Consider the following 10,112-nt stretch of genomic DNA (forward strand, 5'->3'; position numbering starts at 1 on the left):
AATTACCTCAAATTTTTCAAAATGCCATTGTATTACTTCTCTGCAGTTAGTATATCGCATATACATATTATATAGTATATATATTATTATATAATAATACTTTTATGCTTTTTCTCCATGCCCCACTCCTTGAGTTTGTATTGTCTTCATGCCTCATTCCTCTCCTGAGAATTCCCAGGTGGAAATCACTTAGGGCCCCCGCACCTGGAATTTCCCTTAGTTAGCCAAGCACCAGGTCAGTGCTGTGCAATTATCCTGAGGATATGATTTAATTGAGAGCCCTCACTCTGCTCAGAGGCTGCATGAAAGAAGAGGACTGCTTTTATTTAGGATGTGCAGGGCACGAGGCAAATATTTGTTGGAATGTGCCTGTCTACACAAACAACCTGGTTTCAAAATGCATTACAAAATCCATGGCCCATGTGAAGTATAGTGACTTAATGATGGAGATTTAGAATGATGGGTAGAGAAGAGGTATTTACATATTTATTTATTGTTTCATCAGTGCACATAAAGACTCTCCATAGGGTCCAGGCACCCTCTCTTCCTGTTCAAGTCCAGAATCCACTTTTTCATTTCCTTTCGTGTTCGCTAGCGCCAAATATACCGTTCTTAGTTTATTTCATATTCTCCACCCTGAGAAAAAGGTGGTAATGTCATTAGTACTCATAATGCCATGTCTCTTCAGAACCTATTTGTGTTGAAACAGTGCAGCTCTTCTTGCCTCTGCAATTCCCTAATACCATGGACTCACAGCATTGCATCATCCATCCCCTGGTCTGAGAACACTGACTTCCAATGACTCTCAAAAGCTGTTACTGTGCTTTGTTGATGAGGACTTCATGCTAGTCTTACCCAAAGTATGCAGGCAAATGTGAGCCATCATTCACTTCCAGATCATGTTAAATTTCCTGTTTGGAATTATATAGTATGAATCTAAAACAATACATTTTCCACCCCTGTCTTCTCTTAAACTCCTGAGGCTGTAATCACTGCATTCTTAGCACATGGTCTCTTTTATTGTTAACCAAATGGATGTATATTTGGTTGAAGGATATTCCCCCCAACCACCCCCATCACCCCCACCACTAAAATTCATGTCTACCTGGAACTTGTAAGTGTGACCTTATTTGAAGGTTTTTACAGATGTGATCAAGTTAAGATAAGGTATCAGGTATCAGTGTGAGCCCGAAATCCAGTGGGTGGTGTCCTTATAAGAAGAGGGAAACTTGGAGATGCAGAGACACTCAGAGGGTAATGCCACGTGAGGATGGAACAGAGATTGGAATGATACATCTAGAAGCCAAAGAATACCAAGGATTGCTGTCAACATGGAAGCTAACAAAAAAGCACTGAACAGGTTTCCACTCAGAGCCTCCAGAAGGAACCAGCCTTGCTGACACCTTGATTTCAGACTTTTGGCCTTCAGAACTGTAAGAGAATAAATCTCTACTGTTTGAAGACACTGAGTTTATGGTAATTTGTTGCAGCAACCCTAGAAAAGTAATATGTCCTGCTTTCTGCAGACTGCCACCAGCGGGAAGGAAAGTGGGAGCCTGTGGGTGGAATGAGAAGAGAAACTACTTATGCAAGGAATGTCTATCCTTTGTCCAACATGGGATAAGACTGATCTGGAAAAGCATGACATTGCATATTAATTAGAGGTTAGAGAGACACTGATGAGAAATGCCCATAGGCGTTCTAGAGCAGTGGTCTCAAAAAACACTCCCATCCCTAGACGACTTTCTGCTCTGTGGCACAGAGCCTACTGAGAACACAGGGTGGCTTCCCTGGATGCTGGGGTGGGGACACATGGGATAAAGGGTGCCTGCCACCGGACCCATGACCCCCAAATGTTATAGACCAATAGTAGCAGCAGCTGCAGCAGCACCGTGGCCTGATTGCATATAAGAGTGAGAGCTAGATATGCAGGTACATAGACATGGCTCAAGGCCAAGGGTCAGCAGTGGACCATCAGTAACCTAGAGCCCCAAACTCACCGTGCATCCTTAAGAGCCACCACAAATCAGCATGTCTGAACCTTTTTGGTGGCCCAATCTCACATAAATACACAAAACAAACACCACACTCCTCAGTAGGAGCTATCTACTTACCAGGCCATCTTACCCTAGAGTGCGGGAACCACTCTATTGGTGTGAGTCTTGGAGCTCTTTGGGACATTCTAGTCCACCCCATGTGTGGGGTAGAGGGTCAGGGAGTTCTTGAAGGGGAAAAATAGGGCCTGGCTGTTCTGGTCTGGGTTGTGGGCAGCGTACCCAGCTGATCTCATGCACATGAAGAAATTTAGGAAATTTTGATGAAGGTACTCCAAAGCCAGGGGCCTCCGGGAGCTCACATATGGGGCAGGATCCTATTCGTGAGGGTCTGACAAGGACTCCCTCCTTGATCAAACTTTCATTAGACTCCTTCAGTCAGAGCAAGGAACTTACCCTGTTGTTTTTCCAAATAGTTAAACAGATGTGACAAGTCTTGAAAAAAAGCACATCCCAATGTAAAGGCAATGCAACAAATCTACAAAGGTAAGAATTTGCAAAGTTAGTTTGCAGAAGCAGCAATCTAGTGCAGCTGTAGCAGATGTAGCTGATATGGGAAAAATAGAAAGTACAAACGGAAAGGTAGGTAAATTCAGATCAGGAGGGAATTTGAAATTAGAGTTTCAGTCTGTGATCAAGGAGGAAGTCTCAGGGGCTTGAAGAGAGGAGAAATGTGATCAGAGCCAACCTTTAGGGCGCATAGTGCCTGGAGATGGGGAGAAAGCCATTGCAGAGGCTGGTGTGCATACAACCAGGTCTAAGAACAGAAGCAGTGAGAATGGAGAGGTGATGGCTGTTGGATGTCTGGAAGAGTCCAGCAGGACGATGGAGACGAGGAAAGGTATGCTGCGACTCGGGAAGGATCTAGCCTCCTGGCTGTCATGAGGACAAACGTTTACTCATCATATAGATGGGGCTGTTCTGATCCTCGAGGCTCCTGTCTGTTTTCTGAGGTGGAAGGTGGAAAAAGTGTTCCTTTTTGCATTTTAAAGATGGGGAAACTGAGGTTTACCAAGTCATGAGTTGCCAATGAGACACTAGAAAATTGGATCCCTTGTAGTGCAATCTGGATAGAAATGTAGGCACAGGGCTCTGGCGCTCTGGTATGTCTCTTCGAACGTGGCAAAGTCACCTCACCTGTGTGCACCAGGTTGAGGGTGGTGGCGCAGGGGATGAGGGAATGTGTGCCTCACACATGTGTGTGTGTGTACGCATGCATGTGCTCCTTGGGCATGTAGGTGAGGAAGGTAGCACGTGCGCCAGCTGGATTTCTCTCCCAGGAGGTGATGATGGGCATCAGTGCTCCCTGGATGGCTTCCTCTTCCCAAATAAACAATCATATGACACAATGTCTGAAAGCCCAGAAGATTTCCTGTCTCCATTGGCCCAGTGCCCTGCCTGCTGCAAACCCCAAGCCAACAGAGCTATCTCCAGCCCTCCACTTCCCTCCGCCCTAGGTCTCTAGCTCCAGGACCCAGGGAACGCCATGAGCTCACTGTGCCTGGCCTGCTTGGCACCACCTCCGTGAAGAGGCTGGACGTTCTTCTGCCAAAGAAAACCCAGGGGCTGGGCCAGCAACCTGGACTTCCTCCAAAGGCTGGCTCAGCCACATTACCTACCTCAAGGCTCCATTCCTCCCAGGGGTGCTACTTCCATCAGAGTCTACCTGAGAGACTCCACCGTTACAGAAAAGGAAGTCATGCTTTCCAGGGACCATTACCTTCTCCCCACGTTGCAGAGAAGCCAGCAACCACGCAGGCAGTGAAAAGGGAGCGGGTGGTTTCTGACCTACAGAATCCATTCATTCTTTGAGGTTAACTCTGTGACCTCTCACTTCCATCCCACCCAAAAAAGTGCTAGCCAACAGCTTCTCTGTGCTCCCACCACAAACGCGTGCAGTGTTATTAGTCCTTTGCTGCCTGGGAAGCAAATAGATTCCATCTTTTGGTCTAGGTCTGACTGATGGGTCGTAATTGCTTGGTTGCTGTGTCAAAAAGAATGCCGAGGCCATATTTAGATGCAACAGGAAGCTTTGCCAACACCAGTTAGGAAAGGCAGTTGCAGTAGAACGGTAGCCAGGGAGCATGCAGCTGTGCTTCCAACCCTGACTGCCGCACTGCACTGCCTTTGGTCACCTTGACTGTCCTTAATCACCATTCGAGCAATTTGGGGATAGGACTCCATTTGCTCCCCTTTGTATGTCCAGTTCCTAGCACAGTGCCTGGCACTTAGTAGGTGCTCAAGAAATATTTTGCTGAATGAATGATTCATTAAAAGATTCCATAATTCTTCCCATTGAGTGGACAAGCAGATTCACCCACCCCCGGCGCTTGACAACTAGGAATCATGCAAGCTCACTTGCCCAAGAGCCCTCAGGGACACCACTCTTCTGGGCACCCACCTTCTCTCCTGTAATCTTATTCTAGATGACATTGTGTCCAATAGCTTTATGCATATGTCTTGAGGTTGGTGATGGTGGCTTCTGCTTTAACCTACGCTGGGCCTAGCATGGGGCAACCGTAGGCATTTAGCGATTCCTGGTTAAAGAAATGAACGTGTCTTCCTACTCTTCTGTTTGGTAAACACCACTGTACTGGGTTTCATACCTGGTAGTAAATAAATTGCCATGTTACCCAAACGTACTTAATTTCCTCTTATCAAGTAGTGACCATCTTAGTTGCATTTATAAATATTACCAGAGTCATAGAGCTTGAAGCTGGAATACACCATACAGTTTACAACAATCATGTTAAAGGTGAGGAATCGGAAAGAGGAATTACTGTCTCCTTCCTCTACCTCTTACATTCATTCATTCAACACTGTTTTGTTAGAATTAACATTTAATGGAAACGATTTAGTATAAGTAGTTTTTAGAAGAACACAAAGCAGGCCATACTTCGTGTTTTGAGATCTCTTTTATGTTTCTATGAGCTTTGCGAGAGAACCAACTTTAAATGAAGGAGAATTAGTGAGACCACCCACCAGGTTCACTTTGAATCCCTCCCCAAGCCATACACAGCCCTTCAACACAATTTACCAACATCCAAGGTGCGTCTCAACCAAGCACCACTGGTTACACAAGAGAAATAGAAGACACAGCTCCTCTTCTCCAAATACTTATCTCTGCAATTATCTAGAGCTTTAAATATTGTCTATGGGCTGTGAAAACAACAATAGCCTCTCATTTTTGTGGTTTCTAGAAATGTGAAGTTCACTTTCCTGCCACTGGAACTTAAAATATATGCATATTATCACATACATTGGAGAGAAAGCTTTCTAAAACATATCGCAAACATGTTTTTATGTGTTTATTTGTTTTTCGAAAATCTATGTACTTATTTTAGAGAGAGAGAAAGAGAGTGGTGGGGGGGTAGAAGGAGGGGGAGACAGAGAGAATCTGAAGCAGGTGCCATGTTCAGTGTGGAGCCCAACATGGAGCTCAGTCTCACGACCCTGAGATCATGACCTGAGCTGAAACCAAGATTCAGATGTTCAACTGACCAAGCCACCCAGGAGCCCCTTGTATACATGTTCTTAAGGCAAAAAATACTCTCTGTAACTCCACTTGCTCTTGAGGATGGCAAGGTCTCTTTCTGAGCATTCATGGGCTCAGCTCCAAAGCCCTGGAGCACTCAAGGTCTGTGGGAGGAGGGAGGTCTCTGTCACACTGAATGGCCCTGGAAAGCCATGGAATTTTAGTTCTTCTATATAATTTTGGGAGTACTTCTGCCTCCATTCTTACTATAAACCATTGGTTGTCATTTCTTCATTTCGCTGTTCTTCTTGTGTCTTTCAGCTCATGCTCTTAGGGCTCTGGAGGGTTGCTCTGGATACACCCTTGGTTCCCTCGTGCTTGTCCGTCCCTCCTTCTTTTTGGGTGGGTTTTTTACTGGATCCTCCTCCAAGACCTGTGCAATTACCTAAGACCCCACACTCAGAAGGGCCCACACTTGGTTCACTGCTCTGCTATCACTGTCTGGAAACTCTTAATAAATTTATCTATGGATTTGTGTGTTCTAAGTGAAGACCAATGGGGCAGTGGAACGTGGTCACAAGAGAGGAGACATGTTGAATGTGTGTGTCTCTGCCCTTTGCCACACATGCAGTGTTGGCCATGCCCACTGTGTGGCTCCATGATGCCCTCACTTCATCCTGTCTTCGAGTCTGGCTGAGCTTCCACACATTGTGCTCCATGCTCACGTCCTGTGTCCACACGGCAACAGCTGAATGAGCAGGGCCCTGATGGCCCAAAGGGCCACTCTTCCCGTCCAGACCAGAGCTTGCTTCAAATACAGAAGGATGACAATGGCATTTCTAGGAAACACAAATGCCCAAGGAGCCTTATCATATCCTTTCCTTCTTTGTGTTACTTCTCTGTATTAGCCAGCCACTTATGATGTAAATGGTGGCATAAAAAGAAAGGAAAAGAAATGGCAACCGAAGTTCCTTTTCCTTCCAGCCCTCCCTTCCTTCCTCCATCAACTGGTAAACTGGAGGTAGAGGTAGATTTGTCTTTTCAAAAGTGAAATAAACATTGTTGATTTGGTTCCATCCACCATTTCCTGCTGGTGGTAAGAATGAGATAGGCATACACATACAGGCTATGAACTATGAATTAGGTAATTTTGGTGATTTTGCATAGGAGTTAATGTTTTGACATTTTCATTGAAACTGTCCCTGCTTATTCACAACAGCCAAAAGCTGGGTATAAACCAAGCGTCCATCGGTGCATGAATAAAGCATCTAGCCTTGACAAATTACAGAAACAGGGGTGCCTGGGTGGCTCAGTGGGTTAAGCATCTGACTCTTGATCTCAGCTCATGTCATGATCTCTGGGTCATGGGGTCGAGCTCTGTGTGGAACTGCCCCTTTCTGCATCGAGCCCTCCCATTGAGCCCCTCCTTGAGCCCTGCATCAGGCTCCATGCTCAGCGGGGAATCTGCTTGAGATTTTCTCTCTCCCTCTGCCCCTCTCACCCCATGCTCTCTCTCCCCTCTCCTTGTGCCCTTTCCCACGAGCTCTCTAAATTAATAAATAAAATATTTTTAAAATCTCAAAAAATAAAAATAGTAAATGAATGAATATATAACTGGCACAATATAAAGATGGTTGGCAAAATCTGTGCAAATAATTTCAATGTCTGATTTTTTCCTTATTTGTAATATTGAATAGAAAAAAAAAATAGAACCTAAATTGAGAGGAGCGTGTGAGTGGCACAGTTGGTTAAATGTCTGACTCCTGGTATCAGCTCAGGTCATGATCTCAGGGTTATGGGATCAAGCCCCTTGTTGGGCTCTATGTTTAGCCCAAATTCAGCTTGTGCTTCTCCTTCTGCTCCTCCTTATCGCTTGCTTGTGTGTGCTCTCTCTCTCGCTCTCTCTCAAATAAATAAATAAAGTCTTAAAAAGAAACCCAAAGCCCTAGGTTGAGAGACACAGCAGAAGAAAGGGGAATGCTCTGAATTTTAGTCCCTGTAAACTGCATTTCCTTCTGCTTTTTCATTTTTCACTGGGCCCTGAAAATTATGTAGTGGGCCCTCTGCACACTCCCCTACCAACTTTCTCCTGGCCCCCTGCTTTTTCTTAACCAAGAGCAAGGGTGTCACTACCACATCTCTCCACTTACCTCCCTGGACACATTGTGCCTCCCCCTCCTTCCTTTAGCTGAGAGCCAGGTCCTCAGGGTCACTCTGTGCCCATGCCACTCGCCCATCTGCCCCCACTGCTCTTCCCCTCTTGCATCCTAAAGCCATGGCACTTTGCCTTGGAGCCCCCATGGGCCACTGCCTCTGTCTTTCTGCCTCTTCCTGGATTCACTCCTGAGATGGAAGGCTCCTGAGAGATCCCATCTACTGTGGCGGGGGGGGGGGGGGGGTCTAATGCTTATTCTTCTCTCAACACCACCCCACCCCAGGCTCAAATGGATTATCCAGAAACACTTTTCTTTAAAAAGAACAGGTAGGCAACCCAAATGAGCAACCCAAACATCCATCTGTGGATGAATGGGTAAACAAAGTGTCATCTCTACAGACAATGGAAGGTGATATGGTCTTAGGAAGGACATTCTGACGTGCTACAACATGGGTGAAACGTTTTTTTAAGATTTTATTTATTTATCCATGAGAGAGAGGCAGAGACACAGGCAGGGAGCCTGATGCGGGGGCTTGATCCCAGGACCCAGGGGTCATGACCTGGGCTAAAGGCACACGCTCAATGCCTGAGCCACCCAGGTGCCCCAAAACGGGTGAATCTTGAAGACATTATGTTGAGTGAAATAAATCTGCCACAAAAGGACAAATACTGAATAATTCCACTTACATAACCTTCCTAGAGGAGACGAATCCAAGAGACAGAACATAGGTTGGTGGTCACCAAGGGATGATGGAGGGGACGAATGGGGAGTCCATATTCCGCGGTTATACAATTTGTATTCAAGACGATGAGTATGTTCTGGACATGGGTAGTGGTGATAGTCCTACAACATTGGGAATGTGCTTAATGCTACTGAATTATACATTTTTAAGTGGTTAAAATGTTACAGGTTATATTATGTATATTTTACCATGATAGTAATTTACTTTAAACAGGTGCAAATGCTAACTCATGCCCTCCTCTTTCCCCTGCCTTCCTTCTCCTCCTAGAGGTGTGTGTGTCCTGAGACAGTGAAGATGATTTAGGTCTTCAGTTCAAGGCTGGATGGGAGAAAAAGACAGAGGAAATGAAGGCAAGGATGTGGTGTTATCCATCAAGGTTATGGCACCGGTTGAAGGGTTGTTTTCAGAGAAGCACTTGAGGGCTTTCTGATGATGGCAGAATGAGGGGAATCGAACTTCGGAGCTGGAAGGCTCAGAGGGGAGGAATGACTTACCATGAGCAGGACTGCGGCCAGGGAAGGGCTGCTCCCCCCCACCAGTGCCCACTCTTTCCTTCCAACTGAAACTCTGAGGAGAGCTGTGCGGAGAGGGCGTGGGGCCAGCCCCTGCAGCACAGCAAAACAGGGGCTCTCGGGAAGGCGAGCACACAGGAATCCCGGCTTCTGTTTGGAAGCTAGACCACAGGAGGCTCTGGGATGGAGAGCTAAGGATTTGTAAAAGGCAGGGAGCCTGGAACAGCCATCCTGGGGGGGAACAGCACGCTCCCCAGGCCGCAGCAGCATTGGGCAGTGCTTCTGTTGGGGCCACTCTTGCCACCTGGCTCAGGACTGGTGCAGGAACAGCAGGACATCTAGCACCTCTAATTCCTGCTGCAGAACTCCATGAGCACTTCCCCTCACTGTGGCCACATCACACACTGGCGCATTTCCGAATAGAACTGTAACCCTAGGTAGTGACTCCAGGTGGATCTGGTTGCTTTGAGCAGTTGGGAAAGAACAGAGATTGAGACTGACCATGAGCATGAAGGGTTGGGACAGGTGCAGGGGGACTACCAGACCAGAGCAACCACCCCAGGACTCTGCACTCAGGTGGGTCCCACAAGTGGAGTTCAGTGCTCGGAGGGCACCAGCTTGAAATTCTCCATCCTGTTATCTTCAACATGGTGTTTTGTGAATAGAGTCCGTGGGATGACAGAGGCATACAGAGGGCCTGGCACCTCTGCTCCTGAGCGGCCCCACCTGCCACGGCCTCCTTAGGATGGGTTCTCAGCCATCGACTCCTTGCCCCCTGGCCCCTGGTTCCACCCAGTTTCCACTCCCCCACCCCCATTAACTTGACTGCCATCTCATTGCTGGGGGCAGGGGGCCCATTCCACTTTGGCCACCATCCCCTTTGGAGGCCAAGGCAAGCTCAGGGAGGTCCAGGGTTGGGCACATGCCCTTTGGCATCTTGGGGTAGGGCAAGGCAGTGGCTACCACTGCTCTGGGACTGGCAGTGCCACCAGGGGGACTCAGCAGGACCCTCTTGCCCACCAGGAATGCAGGCACGGAGCTTCTCTTTGGTTGCAATTCCTTAAGGATTACCCACCCATCTGTAGATGGGGTGCAGTCTCCTGAGAAGGGATACTGGTTCCCCATCCCCCCTTGGGGCCCTGCATTTTGCCCTCACTCACAACTTTTAAAACC

Source organism: Vulpes vulpes, chromosome 13 (assembly GCF_048418805.1).
Source record: "Vulpes vulpes isolate BD-2025 chromosome 13, VulVul3, whole genome shotgun sequence".
Lineage (NCBI taxonomy): Eukaryota > Metazoa > Chordata > Mammalia > Carnivora > Canidae > Vulpes > Vulpes vulpes.